The sequence below is a fragment of the Lactuca saligna genome, chromosome 4, assembly GCF_052625555.1.
Source record: "Lactuca saligna cultivar CGN05327 chromosome 4, ASM5262555v1, whole genome shotgun sequence".
NCBI lineage: Eukaryota > Viridiplantae > Streptophyta > Magnoliopsida > Asterales > Asteraceae > Lactuca > Lactuca saligna.
The window spans coordinates 197,661,987-197,679,622 of record NC_136420.1 but is presented as its reverse complement, the minus strand read 5'-3'; the positions used below and the strand labels follow the sequence as shown (position 1 = coordinate 197,679,622).

Genomic DNA, 17,636 nt, shown 5'->3' with positions numbered 1-17,636 from the left:
AAGTAACTACACACTCACTTATTTTGGTGAAAATCGGGCAACAATTCGTTTCCTAAAACGATCGTTTCTAATAAAAGCGGGAGTTTTATTGAGAAACCGGGCTCTGCGAAAGGTCGGGCTTCGAAACCGAAAAGATAAAATTTTCGGGCTTCTCGGGCACTTCGTGGAGTATTCCGGGCTTTACAATCGATACCGGGGCTTTGTGGGATGTTAAGATGAAGAAAATATGGGTTTAGGGATTAAAATCGACAAATTTTGAAAGTTACCCGGGGGGTCTCTCACCCTCCTATTTATAGGGGCGAGGCTTCTGATCGGAGGGTCAGAAAGAGGACACGCGTCGCAGATCCAGGGTTCGCAAGGGGTGGCTCGCACGAGGACTGCACGTGCGAAGGGCTTGCTGGAGGCTCTTGATTGGACCGCGGTCTACTGCAGCACATGCGAGGTTCGGAGCTAGGGTGCGAGGCTCGGACGAAGAGCTGGCAGCTTCGGATTGGGCCTCCTTCTCGGTCGAATCAGAAGATGACACAGGGCGACACGAGGCTCTCGCATACGAGTGACTCAGCAGTTCGGACACGTGGCTCGCATGACTCACCAGAATTTCGGACACGTGGCACCTGCGAGCCGAGGACACGTGGCAAGAGCATGACTATGCGAAATTTCTCGATTTTTGTGCAAAAACTTCTAAAAGCCATAACTTTCGCATACGAGCTCCGTTTTTGACGTTCTTTATATGCACGCGTAGTTAAAATTACGCTCTACAACTTCCGTTTAGACTTTGTCGGCTAATTTTGAATTTAAATTTTATATTATTATTTTTAACAGACCGGGACAAGAAATCCGTTAAAAATTCATAACTTCTTCATACGACGTCCGTTTTCGTCAGACTTTTTACCGTTGTCCTCCTAATGACGAGACCTTCAATTCTTGTTTAGGTTGTGTCAGCTAAAAATCGCTCGATCTAAAATTCGAGTTTTTAGCTGTCTACTACTACGCTGAAACTTCGAAAAATCATAACTTCCTCATACGAAGTCAGATTTGGGCGTTCTTTTTATCGAACTTCTCGGTTTAACGAATACTACGACTTTTGTTTAGATTACTAAGGCTAATAAGTAGTTTATCGAAAACTCACTTTTTACGACATTCAGCACCGTGCCGGTTTTGTCGTCGGTTTTGTCGTGAAACTTCGACAGGTCATAACTTCTTCGTTATAACTCGGATTTTGGTATTCTTTATATCCCCGAAATCCTTGTTTCGAGCACTACAAGTTTATGTGAAGATATCGGGCTTATCTCAAAGTTTAATTTTGATGCTTATTTTTATTCTTAATTAAATAAACCCTAATAATTAAGCATAAAACACAAAATTCACATAATATTCACATAATTCCTTTTCATTTCTTCAAAATGAGTTACAAAGGTTAACCCAGACTATCAACTCAACATAAATGCCTAGGCTAGAAACACGAGTGTTACATGAAGTCATAGAGCTCCGAGTACGCCAGAGAGTTTACGAAAGATACCTTCTCAATATGGAACGACAACTGGCTGAACTGAGAGTTCACTAGAGGGATGACCGTCGCCAGGAGTAGATGCTTTACTCTATTATCCTGGTTAAAAGAAATCGTTTTTTCTGTCTATGCCCGATGTGGCATTTCCTATGAAACTATCTTGTACTGTAAGTACTTTTGTTAAGTCTTTATACTATCAGGAACTATCTTCTGTGGATATGATGTAAGACCTTTACAAGGTCATTTTCCCGAATCTTTACGTCATGAATATCAAAGATATTGACATTAGACTAACTTCTGTGTCATTCCTTATTCAAGTACTCTCATCATACTTTCATTGGAGTCTATCTGAAACATGCTTTAGTCAAGTCATGGGACTATAGTAATTTAGCTGCGGAGACATATTCAAGTATCTTTCAGTGGTTGGATCATGTTATTCACATACCTGCGATACCTCGGCTTGAACGACAAACGTCTTTAGACCATTCTATGAACTTACTTCTACCTATTGCTAGGGCTGCATCATAGGGATGTAGGTCAAACCTTCGTGAACATACTTCCATTCCGTGCTAGGACTGCATCATAGGGATGTAGGTCAAACTTTCTAGAACATACTCTTACTCTTTGATTGAACAATCGAAGTACATATATGGGTCAACCAGAATTGCTCACAAAAATCCTTATGTTTCATATTACAGAATCATGTCGTCGTCCGGAAACAATCAACCGAGCAACAAAAAGCCTATCCTCCATATCGATGCAGCTACGTTACAAGCAGCAGTAGCAGCTGATGTGATAACTTTCCTTTCACACATCAACTCCGGCAACACAAGCCAGACTAATAATGAAGTCGAGAGTACCGATGGTAGTACCAAACCGGGAAACCAACAAATGACAATAGTCATGGATTTGCGAAACCAAAAGACCGAAAGGAGGAGATGATATCGTAAAGCCCTGAAGGAGCGCAAGAGAGCCCAAAGACTTGCCATACCACAACCACAAGTGGCAACTCCTTCAGAAAGCTTTAAGAAGCAATTTCCAAGGTGGAGTAATGAGGAAGGCACTCGTGTCCACATAACACTGGCTAAACATTGCACTCCCGTCACCAATGCAAGTACTAGCCAGTCATGCCACCAATGCGGTGAAATTGGACACTTCAAGAAAGACTGCCTGATGGAAAAGAAATCGGGTGTAGATGGGAAGATCCTCAGGATCACAGCCGCAGGAGAGCCTACTCTGGAACCCTCGTTAATGTAATTTAGGCGTTTCGTTGTAACAGACTTATAAACTATCCGAAACTAGTGCAACTAGAGTCTTATCTTTTGCGGGATCCTGTCGGTATAGGGATGCTCGTACTGCGTATACTTGTCTTTTGTAGTATATCTTATTCGCAAGAATAGTCTTGTAGTAAATCTAAAGTACTGTAACTTTGTTCATGGTCGCACGGTTGTTTTTGTCTATAAACGTTTTATGTTCAAATCTAATGTCTTTAAGTTTCTGTATGATTCCGACATTATCATACGACTCGATTCAGTTTGATCCTCACAAAAACAGCTTCATACGAACGTCTCCTCATCAGTAAACGTCTTTTTAGCAAAAGCCGGCATATCAGAACACCGAAGTACTCATGCATGGAGTACCCCATAGCTCTTTTCTTTTCCGAAGAAATCCCCGAAGTACCACTCGTACAGTACGTCAAGTTTAACCTAGGGATTCATGCGGTTGATCTATCACCGAGGAATGTATGAATAAGAGTGATATATAATCAAGGTTCTACAGGTTTAGAATTCATGGTTCCACTTTAAATTCTTTTCCCTTGATGGGATGTGAGCTTAGGGAAGAATTAGTTATTCGACTACCTTTTCAATCTTAATTATATACGACTCGTATACACGAGATTGTGATTGTGAAACCATGTATGAATTCTAATATGGACTTTAGGACGTAGAACTGCCTAAGTCTATGAGTAATCGCATCGTCATGTGAACAAACTTAGAACCCAGTATGACTCCCGTAAACGGATCGCCCTACAGTCTAAACACTCCGGAGATACAGGAACAGTACAGACAACTTAGCGAACTACACATAAATAGAATTAGAAGACTAGGCTTCTCACCATAGAGAACCCCGGTCATATTCTTCCAGAGAATGACGGATTGCATCGTATGTACCTCGAATATCGAGGACTCCGTCAAGATTTTTCATTAGAAATAATTATCTCTGCCTCACATAGATGAAATTGGTTGAGTAAACGGAAGGAAAGCGTTACATTCAGAAATGAAAATGTGATCCGAATATCACCAGTTCGAGTGTTAGGGAAGGATGTCCGGAAGACTATCTTCCAAACTCGATGCGGACACTTCGAGTCCGTAGTGATACCCTTCGGATAGGACCAATACGTCCATAGTTTTCATGAGCTAATTGGGTAGGGTACGTCTTTCTTACTTGGATCAGTTCTTCATTTCTCCATGTAATGACTTACTTATCTACCCTCGTAGTAAGAAGAAACCCGTGGAAACATTACCTTCAGAGGAACTTTTCGCGAAGTTCTCTAGGCACGAGTTTTGAAATTGAAGAGTCAAATTTCTATGACACACTGTTAGTGATGTGGGAAATTTTGAGTACTCTTACATATTGTCAAAACCGTTGAGAATTTGTTCACACCAGAGACGCCGACAGTCATTCGCCAAATTCTAGGTCTTACCGACCTACTATCATAGGCCATTCAGAAATCCTCTCAAATTACAGAAACCCTTACGACTTTGACCCAGCAAGGGGTGGCCCTTGATTGGGAGGTTGAGCAAGAAAAAGAAACCTTGGAAATTCCAAGTGAGAGACCATGTTCTTTAGAAAGTCTCACTCTGGGAACGGCTTAATACGCTTCGTAGAGCGTGGTAAGATAAATCCAAGATAGATAGGACCTCCGAGATTCTTACCAAAATCGGTCATGTATCTCACAGACTATCTCTACTCCACGAACTTAGTAACGTACAATCTACTATTCGCATCTCGATCGTGAAACCATACCTTTCCGGTAGGACTCTTGTAAGACCAATCGTAGAGATCCTCGCCTTCGTATTAGAACCGTAGTGACCCTCGACCGAGAGGTCAAGCGGACGAAGCAACGCCATCGCCCATTAGTGAAGGTTCGTTGGGATACTAACCGAGAACCCGATTTCACTTAGGAGAGCGAGAACCAATTGTTTAGGAACTTCACCTAACGACTCGATCACTTCTACCTACTTCCTTATCTAAATTCTAATTTCGGGACAAAATTCCCTTTAACAGGGGGATGATGTGACAACCCGAAATTTCCATTATGAACAAACCATACCAAGCCAATAGAAGTTAGAACAGTTACAGTGAAATTTCAGACTTTGGGTATAAGTTTGAGTATTTCAGGTTTAGCATTTAAGGAGATATCAGGAGAGTGGATGCACTAGGGTTTTGTGCAACACTGATATTCCAATACTCTATGACATTAGAGTTCATTCCGGGAATAACATATTTCCTGCCAAAAATCTCAGGACTATATATAGAAATCTAAACCATATTCATTCATTAGTTGCATTTCCAACTAGAGAAAAGCCGAATTCTCTCTCACGGATCTTCGGGTTTTTATCCCAAATCGTGAGTACCTTTCTCTAGTTGTATTATATAGCTTATAATGTGCTTAATAACATCAATTTCATAACAAAACAACTAGATTCGGGAGTTTACCGCCCAAGAACACCTTGGGGAGTAAACTCCTAAAAAGATGCCTAGTCCTTCCCCCATGATTTGTAACTACCTTAGGCTTGTATGCTAGTGTGTATATGACTAGAAAACATCAAAATCGGATCAAGACCCCGAGATTTGGGAGTTTACCGCCCAAGAACACTTGGAGAGTAAACTCCATTTTAAGGGCCAAAAGTGTGCCCAATGTCCCTCAAAGCCTTGGAACTCAACATAGGGACTACCATTACATGTTTAGACCACCAAAATAATTAAAAATCATAGCTAGAAGTGAGCTCACAGCCAAGAAGGTTCTAGGGCCGTGAACTCCATGTTTTTGTGCCAAAATGCCCTAAAAACACCCCTTAAGCCAAGAGACTAATTTGGGCATGTACCTAAATGATGTTAGGACTAGATAACACACTTAGAACACCAAGAGTAAGGTGTTCACGGCCCAAAAGGTTCTAGGGCCGTGAACACCATAAAATGGTGCCAAATGGTGCCATAAACTCTTTCTAAAGCCAAGTACAAAAGCCTAGTTTTCTTCCTAGTGAAATTAAGGACTTGAAAACACCATAAACATCCTCCCAAGGGAGATTACGGCCATAATCTCCAAGGGATATGGTCCCAAGGCCGTAAACTCTTCAAAGGAGGTAAAAGGATGCCCAAACACTTGTTTAAGCCTTGAAGCAATTCACCACTTGAGTTGTAATAAAGTTAAGCCTCATTTAGTGACCCAAGATAGAGTTTACGGCCAGGAGTTTACTCTCCAGGGCCGTGAACTCCAAAACATGTGGTCATTTGACCATAAACTCCCATTAGAGGTCTTGCACTCCCTTGTTGCAACCCATTAGCCTCCTAGCACTTGACCAAAGTGTTTACCTCGCATTAAAATGTTTATACATGTTTAATTAGTGTTTTAATCACTAATTGTTTATATACATATGTCATCATATGTAATTAGGATCATTGTGTGTGTCTAAAGTCTTCACTTGACACCAAGCACTTGTCCGATCCTTCCTTACGATATGGTCCGTTCAATTCCAATCACTTACTACAGGTGAGTTCATACCCCTTAATCAATGTTTTAACAGTTTTTAAATGTTTTATGGGGGGGGGGGGGGGATACAAGTAGAACTATGCTAATTATCATATCAATCATATGTGATTAATAAGTAGCATTCAAATGATTGGCTATTCATTAGCCGTTTTACTGAACAGTTTCCTTCAAATGATTTTTATAAACATTTTATATGTTTAAAACTCCTTATTACACTGTACATTTTACTCTGTATGTTTTATTTCAAACTTATTTACAATTGTGATTCAAACAGATGTTTCCTTATACTAAATTGTTTTATCAAACCCATGCCTTCAAACCGTTTTATAGATTGACATCAAGTCGATCTTTTCTTAAGATAATAATTAGTTCAAAGGTTTTACAAAACTTATTTATGCTTTTATATTATAAATTGCATGCCTCTATATGTATAGTTATATAAGAAATGTTTAAAAGACTTAGGAAGGCTATCCACCCTATTTCCTTTTCGCGCTTGAGATGTGGTCTGGTGGGATATCGGATACTCGTCCGAAGGTCGTTTAAATATTAGTTATATAACGTTTGTACATATATAGTCATAAAGGTCCTTCCATTTCATCCAATACCCTTGGGTAGCAAGGGTATACATCCATGTTCATACTTACCAGTTAGATTACTAGTAAACTACCATATGGGTAGTTTAGGAAGATACTAGAACTATTACTAGAACACAATATCATACTATGAGTCAGTTCATTCATGAGTCAATACTTACTACTATGAGAACATATACAACTATACTAGAGAAGAACATATACAACTATACTAGAGAAGAACATATATAACTATACTAGGAAGAGAACATATACAACGATACTAGAACAAGTAACATTACATTACATATACATGAATACGTTAACAATTGTGATCCACTGTATCGGAGCATGCCTTAAATGTCATGGCCCGAGTTGTAGCCAGAATTCTCTTGGAGGGAGAGTGTGAGTTTGCATATAGATCTATACTGGATTGACTATCGTACACCTTGCTGCTAGCTACAGCCGGACCTGCAGGTCTGCGGGTGCCAAACGTCATTCCGTTTTACGACCATTTGTATGTCGTTGTTACCAGTCAATAGTATAGTGTAATTAATCACATAATACCTTAATATAAATCCAGTTTAAGGTAGTTAGTACAGCAGTAGTTCTTATAGCGCTACATTTTAGTACTACATTAATTTTCCATGTACATATATTTAGTGATCTATTCACTTAAACTATAAATGTAAGAACTATATTTTGTTAATGATAGTTACATATGGGAAAATTACACACTTTTACATAAAACGAACATTTAGAAAAGTTAAGTCTTGGTAGAAGACTACATTGAGAACAGTTAGGTCTTGGTAGAAGACACCCTTATATAATAGTAGGAATCATAGGGATTTCTAGAGTTTTTCAAACGTTTACAGTTGTTTTACAAACATTTTTATACTTACAGTTCATAAACTTACAAATTCTTACATACAAATTAAGACACCAAAATAATTATGATGTCACTAGCTTCAAAGTTGATACTCGCTTTCAAAATTACTTGTATCCTCAGGTCATTATAGACAGGTACCAATGCAAGGAGAAAGGAAGATGGAGCTTGTTCAAGACTCATCTTTCATTTTGATTTATGCTTTAGTGTTTATCAAAATCTGACAGAACACTTGTATAATAATTATATTATTAATGCAATGGATGATGTTGTTGCTTGTTTACTACTTTTCATTGTTGTGATACTGTACATGACGTCCTCCGCCCCAGAACGTTTCCACCGTTCTTGGTTTTGGGGTGTGATAGTGAGTCTTAGTGCAATTGTATGTCTGAGAAGAGGAATCGAGAATTGAAGAAATGGTTAAATCAAGAAGTCGATCATACTTCATTCCAAAAACCAAGTCTTTGAGTTAAGATTGTGACATTGAGTGACAAGTCTAAAGAAGGTTTATAACATTCATCAAATGTGGAATTTGGAAAAAGGTTTTCTTATTCTTGCACATTTGAAATTGGTAAGTTGTGATGTCTTGGATAAGACAAAGACCAACTAGGACCAATTTTGTGAAATGTTTTGTCTTGATAAAAGCTACACTAACTCTTGAATATTTGTTTATCAAGAAAAGGTTTCTTGACAAGAGAACCTTATATGTCAAGGAGTCAGTGGGAGTCTTAATGATGGTCTTGAAAAGTTTCAAGAACAAATCAAGAATAAACCTAATTAATCATCACTAGCACACAACTTGGGGTTTATAACCTATCATGTTGATATTATTTTGTTACTGCACCATTCCAATTGAATTAATTATGCATGTGAGTTCTATGAGTTCTAATTTGAATGCTTAAAGAGAAAGCACCTTGATCAATGGAAAGTACATTGATATGTAAGGATAAGTTGCTAAACTACTTGGAAGACATGGTGGGCACTCGTGTTACCATAAGGCAGGAAATCAAGATTAAGAAAGTTCAGTACATATGAGTTTGGATTTGTCACAAACTTGGTTTTGGCAAATTTACATGGATAGGAACACATACACCATAAAATCTAAGTATCGTAAGATTCCCTCCTTCATGAAAATGACTGTGAGGAAATGCTTTCACTAAGAGAGATTTTAAGAAGATAACAATTGTGAAAATTGTATTCTCGAATTCGATTATGGTTACGCCATCCCTTTCCATAGTTCGAATTGTGAGATTTGGCAATTGAGTATTAGAAATATGAACTTAAGAAATTCAATAGGTATTCTGGAAGTTCATTTGTTTTCTGAATACATGTCAAAGCTAGTGGGAGCATAACTGTTATGATTATATGATAATAATCATCATGATAGTGTGAGCATAAATATTATGCTTGGATGATTATTAAGGCAAGTATTGCAAGTTAACAATATTAATTATAGAAAAAAAGAGTTATGCTTTGCAAAGTCGTAAGTGTTGAAAAGTTGTTTTGCTATAATTAAAGGAAATAATATTGTACTTCATTTAAAATCTAAAGGCTTAGATTGTGGAATGTTAATAAATTTAGTCAAGGATACATAGTGTGTTCTCAAATTTTGATTATGATTAAGGCATCCCTCTTCATAGTTCGAATTGTGAGAACGTGACACATAAAATATTATGGAAAAAGATTGATAAAGTATCACATCTTTATGTAAGACATTATGCATCGTGTCCCATACACTTCGGGTATAGGATTGATTGCAAATGCTATAATATTTGACCATTCTAAAATTTTCCAAATGTCTAGCGCATTAAGAGGGAAAAGAGACTAGAATCGGTTTTGACTAAAATAATTAAACAACTATCAAAGGATGATCCAAAGTTCGCTGAAGATTGATTGCTTGTGAGTAGTTGGAAGTATGGTATTGGATGGACCATATCGACATTATTATGAATACATAAGATTCTATTAAGAGTGAGTTGTCATATGAAAAATATGGAAATGTTTCCATATTGGGAGTTAGATATTGAGAATCTATGTCTAGATTAGAAACTCTTATGCAAGAAGGATGTTCAAACGAATGTACTTTGAGTGAGAGACATCATATATATAGAATTGTTTCTGATAGAGATTGGCCAAGTCTTGATGATTTTGAGTTATGACTTTACGAAAGGATCATTGCATAAAATGTTAGAATCTAGCATATTCTATAAATGACAAGAATTTGATATTATTATACTTATGATAAGAACTGGGAGTTGTGAAATAAGTATGATTGGAAATGTGTTCATTTGATCTATTTCACAAAGTAAGGATCATAAGTAAACATTGTGTGAATGCTAAGAGCATGGGACAATTATAGTAATAATTCAAGTAATAAGTTAATTAACTGAAACAACAAATAATGAGTAATCGATATGGTGATAAATAAAATGTGTTTTATTTATACTCAAAGGTTTAGGACCATATAGGATTAGTATTACTCTTGTATTTCACTTTGCATGTTTTGACTTCCTGAATAATTAATTATTTCAGAATAATCAAATTATTCGAATGATCCACAGTCGTTCATATGTTGGAAGTAGGTATGAATGAAGACTGTCATGAATTGGTTTGTAGATTTTATAAAGTGTATTAGACATAGAAAAGGTTTGTTGCGACGTTCATGAGTGCTAATGAATATGATTTTGAGCATTAGATTAAACCCACGCTCATAAGAATCACTTCATGGATTTTATCACGAGTGATTGTGAGTCGATAATATTTTATATTCTTGAAACCGAGACGTGTGAGTTGTTATTTGCTGGTCAGTTGCATATTGATGACAAGTAAACGCACCAGTAACTTGGTGTTATAAAACTTATTGTTGTGTGTGATTCGATGAGTGAGTACAAGCAAGCATTGAGTCGAAGTTTATCCGTTCCTTTTCCAAAGTGGGATAAAAGTGATATATGTGGGCCCTCGATGATTTAGTGATGACACCCTAAGCGTTTGGCCAAGTCGGGATTAATTTGATGTGTTCAATTGTAGTCCGTTGTCAGTCGTAATAAATCGGAAATCGGGAAACAACACATAGACTGAGAGAATGATTTCAATCCATGTCTCACATCTAGGCGATATCAAGAATGGAGGAATATATGATCCCTTATCTAAAGGACGCACTTCTCTTAAGATCAGAGTTGACAGCGGCTTTTGAAAGCCATGATTGCTAATCAGGATATGAAGTCATATGCATAATAGTTATTGGACTTATCCAAGTGGGATACTGTTGGATTAGTGTCTAAGTACATAACTATTTTGGTATGTACTTGACCCGATTGTGCATGGTCCTTTTGGGTTGCCTTCACACTAGTGACTGGACATGATGATTGTTGAGGAGAGAGGCTGGTTTATTGTTAAAAAAATAAATTAGGGTATAAATATGATTTGTTAATATATTATATGAATAATATATTAATTTGGAATCATATTATTAATTAGTATTTAATCAGAAATTAATTTAGAATTAATTTTGGGATTAAAGGAACTGACTGAAAGTGCAGGGGCTATTTTGTAATTATTCAATAGTTGAGGCTTTGGGCCATTGGATCACCTCTATTAAGGCTTGAACGAAAATCCTAGAAGGATCTAGGAGTTTTCGTCCAAGGGCTTAAGGAAAGGAGTCCATGGACTTGCTTAGGCTCTAAGCTAAGGGATTAGGGTTTACACCTTGAAACCCTAGTTAGCCTTAAGTATAAATAGCACCCTAAGGCACTAAGATTTCATCCAAGCTTTGGGAAACCCTAAAAGGGATGAATTCTAGGGCAAGATACCCTTCTCTCCTCTCTCCCATATTCATCCTTTCACCTAGTGTGTTTGTGAGCCATTAGATATACTACACTTGTGGTACTTATTTTAAAAGCTACGGATATTCAGGGAACTAGTTGTTATCACTATATACAAACAAAAGGTATGTATTCTATTCTTCTATGTAGATTTCGAAAATAGTACTAGCACGCCAGGTTTCTTTTTGTTCATAAAGTTGTATAACTAATAGTGAAAACATAGATCCAACTCTAGGGTTGCATGCACACATAAGATTGTTTGTATAAAACCCATCAATTTCCCTTACATGTTAGTTGTTAAAACACTAATTTTGTACATATATGTATCAATATATGTCATTTAGGACTTGTTTGTGCCTCTGAACTTCATTCATGGAACTTCTCATCCTTACTAGAATCTTCAAGTTGAATCACCCACATAAGGTGAGTTCATACCCCTATAATCAATCCTTTTAATGTTTTTTAAATGCTTTTAGGGGGGGGGGGGATGCAATTTGAACACAATGATTTTGTGTTAATTTTTACCTGTGATAACCATCATATTAAATGATTTCTTATGCTTTTGTAAGTGATCAAAACAATTCAAAAACTCTTTTAAGTTATGTTACTTTGTTGTCTATAAAACTTTGTTTTTAAAAGTACAAGCATAACTCAGTAGATAATCGGGTCTTTTCTACAAATCAGGGTCAGTACAAAACAAACATACTAGTAAACTATAATAGGTATAGTTCAGGGGTTCATAACATAATATAACAAGAACAGGAGGGAGCATACGATAACAAGAACAATATAACAATAATGTGAAACCACTACTTCATGGCATATCAATATACTTGTTATGTCGCGTTTTGTAACCAGAGTCTTCTGGAGGGAGAGTCGACATTATGTGAATAAATCTATACGAGACTGGCAATCCCACATCTTGATTGTTCGCTACAGTTTGGCCTGCAGGCCAACGGGTGACAAATGTCACATCAGTTTTGACGCCAGTAGGTCGTCGTGTTAATCACTCGTCAATCGGTATGGTTATAACCACATCACATTTTTAACCTTAGTTAACAAATTGATTTTAAGGTAGTTAGTGTTTCAGTAATTACTTTATACAACATTACTGTACACTTTCATTTTCCCATTATATTCATATAGTGATATTCTTACATAAAAGGTAATGCAAACTATTTTCTAGTAAAGATAGTCTTAAACTTTGGAAAACATTCATCATCACAAAAGACAAACAGAACAGTTGAGTGTCAGTACATTTAGTTAGAAGGGGGCCTATAATGCTAAATTTATGATTCCTCGGTAGATACATTAGGGATATATATTAATCAGGTCATACATACAGTAGGATGTGTGCTTTCCGCCTCATTTCCTGTTCCTTGTTTGGTTGTGGAGTTTGAACAGATTCACTCGGTCTATTATCTATTTGGTCTTAACTATATATATATATATATATATATATATATATATATATATATACACACACACACACACACACCAAGTAATTATAAGGAGTATTAGGTATGAGTTAGGTCATTAGCATACAAATTCAGTGTACCTTTTTCTAGTACAAAAACATACTTTTCAGATATAACATTTAGTAGGCTAAACTAGAAACTTATCTGTAAAATGATTAATTCATTTTATTAAACCATTATAACTTAAAGGACATTTAATGGTTAATTCTATAATACCTTTGTTTGTACGTATAACTCCCAAAATTCAAGGCAAAAAATTTCAAATTTTAAATAAGTTATTATAAAACCAACAATATAAGAAACATCATCATATCATGTCACGTCAAAACCAAAGTACGAAGCTTAGTGAGTTCCCCATCATACCACATACCATACAATCACATAGCATACATATTATCAGACAATTCTGGGGTGCCCGACCTACCCGGTACGACCATTCTGGGGTGCTTTCTGGCGGTGGTAGGGGTGGGGATAAGGGAAGAAGGAGTATGTAGTAGTGGTAGCCAATTGTTTATGGAGGATGATGATTACACCCCGTTCCCGAGTTTATCAAAAGAAAAAGAAAAGAAGAGAAAGGAAAGGAAAACAAAATTTTCTTTTGTGCTCTCGAGTTGGAGAGAAGTGGAAGGAAAATTAATCATTTTCTTCTTTCCTTCCAAATCCTCCCAAATCGGAAGGAAAGATAGGAGGGAAAGTGATCCTTCTATTTTTCTCCACTTCCTTTCACTCTTTCCTTTAATAAAACTCAGGAACACCAATTTCTTTCATTTTCTTTTTATTTCCACTCGTTTATTTTCCTTTCTCTCGTTAAGTTGAACGCGGGAAGAGGTGTTAAGGACAATGAGTGGAAAGAGTAAAGGTAGAGGGTGAGACCTAATTGATTTATTAATAAATAAGAAATAAAAAATTAAATAAGAAATAAACATTTTAGAGACCACCCCAATTTATTAAAAAAAAAAAAAAAAAAAAAAAAACTAACGACCAGATTACGGATTACCCAAAGCACATTCGTGTAATTTACTCTTATTTTTAACCTTCAATGCCGTTCTTTTAGGGCAATCGAAAGGAATTGGGCGGTAAAAATCAATTCGTAGCCACGTTTCTTCAAACCCTAACTACTGTTAACCCTATTTAATCCCGTATGTCTCTCATAGCTTCAGCATCACAAGTATACATCTCGATCTGTTGTTTTCGTCGATCAATACACACTAAAATCCATGTCGATGCCTCTTCAAGGTAAGACGGAGTTGATTTAGCTATTCTATTGGATTCTATCTCGTTATTTCGAAACAATTAATCTCAGAATCCATGAATTTGCTTTGATCGATCTGTTTCTCTATTCTGGAAAATGCATTTTTGCATCTGTTTTACCCTCTCTTTGGGAATAAAATCGAGATTATTCAAGGAGATATAACTGATGCATATAGCTAATTACAGGATGGCTTACCAACGCATTGCATTTCATTGGATTGCTTTAGTGTCAAATGGTCCTTCCTATATTCATTCTGATCTCATAAAAACTTTTCGTTGTTCTTGACATTTTTGTTTATTGGATTTGGAAACTTTGGATATTACTTCGAATTGGCAAATGATGTAATTTTAGTTTTATGCTTAACACACTGATTAAACCATGGTGACTAAAAACTCCGCTTATTATCTGATGCCAAATTCTTTCTTTAATTCACCTGTAAAGCAAATTTGTTCCATGATTGTTTCGTATTTTTAGTTGTTATTGTTGGATGTTGAAAGCAAATGATGCGACACATCAATCTTATACTACACACTGAACATTTTCATGTAGAAAAACATCTCTCAACTATCTTTTGTTTTTCGTATTCACAAAATCAAACGATTTTTGTTTGAAAAGTAATTAAATTCTTTGATGTTTTTCTTTTAATTTGCATTGATCGAATAATTTCAATGACGAGATTCAGCAGACGGGCGGTCTGAAATGATGCCATGTTGATTGTTCTGCATGATATCTCTGAGATTTTTAATCAAATTCAAGTCAAATTACACTTTACTATTATGGTGCTTGATTGTTCTTCTGTTACTTTTTTAACAATTTTGAAAATTTTCATGTGTTGCTGTGATGAATATGCAAAATTTTATATGTCTGGACTTATGAGACATTGTCTGTGAAATGATGCGCATACTTCTGAGCTTCAAATGATCCATATAATAACAAAAATGGAATCTTATAAATGATAAATTAATCTTGAGTTGGATTTTTTAATGAAGGGCTGCTGTGATTATAAATAAAAAGATTTAATATCTGAATGCTATTTCAATGGCATGATAGACTCTTTTACACCCATAGAATATGAGCACCCATTTATCAAAATATTCAAATCATAAACGTTTTATATAAAACTTTGGTTGAGACTTATTGATGTTGTTGCAGTGATTATAAAAAATTCCTCGTTCTGAAAGCCATAGCCATGGCATGACAGACACTTTACACCCATAGAATATGAGCAACGTTACTTAAAGAATTTTTATGGATAATAAATCAAATCAATTTGTATTATTGTTTGTTTTAATTTATTAAATTTGATTTTGTTATAGGAATTGATACATACGAATGGTCAGTAGTTCTATATATGTATAATATGGTGGTGTTGAGCACTTAAGCTCTAATTTTCAGTTTTTACAACTGGAGTTACGCACTCCTCCAATTTTTTAATAAGATTTGATCTTTTTAATCTGATTTTTTGATTAATAAAGTTGCTTTTCCTTCGTAATAATGAAACTTCATAGAGCAATTTTAGATGACTAATCAATTTCAAATAAGGCAAAGCTTAAGCTTTTTGATTTATTATTGGTATAAATAAAAAAAAGAGTTTGGATAAAAACAACTTATAGATGTCGGTAACCTCTAATAAGTCAAAAAATCAAAAAATAATAAGTAAACCTATCAACTACTTATTAACAACTTATTATTTCACCAAATAAGTTATAAATCAAAATATTATAAGTGTTTTTAAATAACCTTTGTCAAACACCCTCTTATATATAACAAATGAAAAAATCCCTTATACACTTTGTTTATCCATCTTCCAAACGTGGGGCTGGTCCATGTTTTTTATTATCTGGGATGAGATAAAAAAATTTATGCCTTTATATATGTACTGTATAATTGAGAAAACTTATATATAAAAAAATTATAAACTGAAAAATGCAATAAATTTAATAATCAAACAATTAATACAAATAAAATCTACAAAAATCAGTTAAAATGATTATTTCGTTCACTTTTATAGATGAATTTCATTTTATAATAATACATTATTTAAAAAAAACCATTTTCTAAACTTGAAATTGCTAAATTATTCAATCTTTTTTGAGTTTTGGAGATACATTATCAAAAACTTCAAATTTGAGAAACTTCTTTTTGTAAAACAATCATAACTTGCATCTCCATAATATTAGGGAACATATCAAATTTATTGCTTACTCTATTATTTGGATATGTCACCTTTACTTTTATATTTTTTGTAAAATTTATAACTCAGTAAATAAATAAATACTATCGATATCATATTTCTTCTATTTGTTAATTTTGATTGTAGATTTAAATGATATTATTTTTAATTCATCACCATTTAAAGAAACTAATTTGGAATTATTAAACAAAAAATTAAATATAGATTCAAAATATTGTATTTGTTTAAATCTAGTTTTTAATTAAACAAGAGTTATATCTATAAAAATAATAAAATAATCTTTTATAAATGTCTTTTGAGAAGATTGGTGTGTTTTTTTGGTTTTGTAATTTCGTCATTTTTTTTTTATAAATATGTTTTTGAGCAAATTCTAATTTAACTTTAACACTATTTGCTATTTTTTGAGCTTCATTAATAGCAAAATCAAATCCACTTTTTTTTGTATTTATTAAAATAATTAATCTATCTCTTTTAATTTTTAATGGCAAAATCTAGAAATATTTTTTTTTGATTTTAATTTTTCACTTATCAAATTAATTTTATATAAAATTTCATGCCTTATAACTAAACTTAAAATAAAATCAAAAAATAGAAAGTTCACCTTTAACTAGTGATTATGCATTAGTAATTGGATAAAATTTTGAAGGTTTTCTTATTTTAAAACAAATTGTTTTTATTGCTTTAACATTTTTGATATAACTTTTGTAACGGATAGCTATGATTTGAGTGTTAAATCATCTATAAACTCAAATAAAATATTTTATGTGTTTTTTAGAATTGAAAAATCATTATAAAACGATTTGATATGTACCAAAAAAAGTTTGTCTTGTGACAAGATTTTATCATATTATATAGTACTAAATTTAAACTATGATTTCCACAAGATATATCTTTTTTTTTTACTATTTATATCAATCAATTGTTTTTTAGCTTGGTGTTTTTCATTCATATTTGCTTTATTATCATGCTATTGACCACACACATAATTAATATCAAAATCAAAAGAGTTTAGAGAATCTTATAAACCATTAAAATAAAGCCGATATATATTCTACAAATCAAATACTCTAAAAAAACTCTTTCTTTTAATGGAACACTTCTCACATCTATACATCTTATAATCAAAGTCATTTGTTTTTGGTGATTCATTCT

At 34.5% G+C, this 17,636-nt stretch overlaps 1 long non-coding RNA gene and 3 other non-coding genes across 4 annotated transcripts; all 4 read left to right on the top strand.

Annotated features, from left to right (window-relative positions):
* The first annotated feature begins 14,099 nt into the window (after positions 1-14,099).
* On the top strand, positions 14,100-14,718 carry LOC145038988 (uncharacterized). Its single transcript, XR_013679672.1, has 2 exons — positions 14,100-14,274; positions 14,476-14,718. It is a non-coding gene; the product is annotated as an uncharacterized LOC145038988 (long non-coding RNA).
* LOC145044719 (small nucleolar RNA R16) lies at positions 14,619-14,706 on the top strand. The gene has a single exon (XR_013681663.1). It is a non-coding gene; the product is annotated as a small nucleolar RNA R16 (small nucleolar RNA).
* A 559-nt stretch (positions 14,719-15,277) lies between the features above and the next one.
* On the top strand, positions 15,278-15,370 carry LOC145044739 (small nucleolar RNA snoR8a). The gene has a single exon (XR_013681682.1). It is a non-coding gene; the product is annotated as a small nucleolar RNA snoR8a (small nucleolar RNA).
* A 62-nt stretch (positions 15,371-15,432) lies between these two features.
* On the top strand, positions 15,433-15,521 carry LOC145044736 (small nucleolar RNA snoR8a). The gene has a single exon (XR_013681679.1). It is a non-coding gene; the product is annotated as a small nucleolar RNA snoR8a (small nucleolar RNA).
* The last annotated feature ends 2,115 nt before the right edge of the window (positions 15,522-17,636 follow it).